We start from the raw sequence: 1,782 nt of genomic DNA, 5'->3' as shown, positions 1-1,782 counted from the left end.
TAAGCCGGGGCTTCCCCTCACGCTAGGCCGCTGTGTTTTTTGTTGTGAAAGCGAAACTACTTTGTTTGGTCTTCCAAAAGAGGACACAACTAGAAATCAGTGGTTAAGTTATATTTACAACACTGTTCCTGAACAGTTCAACCCAAATATTAATTTGTGTGCAGCACATTTTATGGAGGACTGTTTCCCGATCCTGGAAGAGTAGACTAAAATGCCGGCTGTTCTGACTCACAGACTGTAAGTACGTTTTCATTTAAAGGATTTGCCACTGATGATTCAAACGCGAGTTTTGAGCATTTGTAGAGTAGCGCTCGTTTGTCATTTCTCCGATCACAAATGCAGACATGGTTTTGTGTTTACGCGTCGCGATGCAAGCAACGCGTAAAAAGCCAGTATAAGTTATTATAATCAGTAATTATGTCCCCACTGGATGCAACAAATGCCTCGTTTATAATGGGTTTTAATGTTTTTGAATCGTCGCTCTGGCCGGACAGGGCATCACAGTATGGTAAGGGGCGTAACATTTCCGTCACACGCTTGAGGTGATATTAGGGCTGAAACGATTAGGCAACATTATCGACAACGTTGACAATAAAAAATTGTCGACAAATATTTTTGTTGTCGAGTAGTCATTTGATCTCATATGACCTAATGTAAGAGCCTGCAATAACGCGGTTTGACCGGTGTGGCGCTGTAGCACAAGACTGTAATTCAGCTCTCCTGATGCAATTCAAGAGAAGACACAGCGCTTCAGAGCAATGTTGCCAATTTAGCGCCTTTTCAGACCCCCCTAGCGACTTTTTTTTTTCCAAAAAAGCGACTAGCGACAAATCTAGCGACTTCTTGGACAAACCTTAGCGAGTCTCTGTGACTTGCTGGTACTGCCGCACGAGCGCGAGGACTTGCTTTTCCAGTGCGCACACACCTCTATCTCTCTTTATCTGCGTCTGCTCTGTTCAGCGAGCGGCAGAGAAGCAGCGCTTTCTGTTAAAATAGATTATGTTGCTTGCTTCTCTGATTTTACATGCAAATATTGCCGAAATCACAGCACAGGAATTGTCTTTGTCTGGTCTTATCTTATGTGTACTTAATTTCATCAGACGACGGCTCAATTATAAATCGGGATTTTTGTGCAGATTAACATCTTGGAAGGGAGAGCTGGTGTAGTCTTAAAGGGCCGCATTTCAGTCACTGTTTCATATTTATCCCATTGTCTGACAACAGAAACAGTAAAATATATCAATGAAAACAATTTTATTGAGAATTTGGCTAAATTAAAATACAATATGCGAGCACAGAGAGACAAACAAATGTAAAAGGCAATACGACGTGATGACATCATGAATATGTTAATTAGCGTATGACGTCATTTAGCGACTTTTCAAACTGGCTTTAGCTACTTTCCATTGAAAGAAGTTGGCAACTCTGCAGTTCAGACGGAGCAAACGCAGCCGAACCTGAGGCTGCTGAGCGGCGTTTGGATGAATATGTAAATATATACTGCACGCTTTCCTCTCAATAACAAAATAAACACACCAAAAACTGACAGCGGTGAGAAAGCAGCAGTTTAAAATACATCTGATTACAGCGATGTGGATGTTTGCACGAGCTCTGCAGTTTAGTACTTCAGTAAAGTCCAGTCACGTCACGTTTATTTATATAGTACTTTATGCAATAGATAGCCTTAAATCAAGCAGCTTTACGGTATTATTAAACATGAAAAACCAGAGTCACTTTCAGTCCGAATTACAACTTGATTTTCTGTTATAAAGCAGCTCTCCA

The 1,782-nt window shown here is 41.1% G+C and overlaps 1 protein-coding gene across 1 annotated transcript in view; it reads right to left on the bottom strand.

Annotated features, from left to right (window-relative positions):
• The window catches only part of LOC107711671 (kelch repeat and BTB domain-containing protein 2-like), a 31,847-nt gene that overhangs the window by 16,706 nt on the left and 13,359 nt on the right, over nucleotides 1-1,782 (bottom strand). The gene's annotated exons all lie outside the window — the stretch shown is intronic.

The sequence above is a fragment of the Sinocyclocheilus rhinocerous genome, unplaced genomic scaffold, assembly GCF_001515625.1.
Source record: "Sinocyclocheilus rhinocerous isolate Xijiao unplaced genomic scaffold, SAMN03320098_v1.1 scaffold5225, whole genome shotgun sequence".
In the NCBI taxonomy this organism is placed as follows: Eukaryota; Metazoa; Chordata; class Actinopteri; order Cypriniformes; family Cyprinidae; genus Sinocyclocheilus; species Sinocyclocheilus rhinocerous.
The sequence above is the reverse complement of the archived record's forward strand: the minus strand, read 5'-3'. Positions and strand labels throughout refer to the sequence as shown.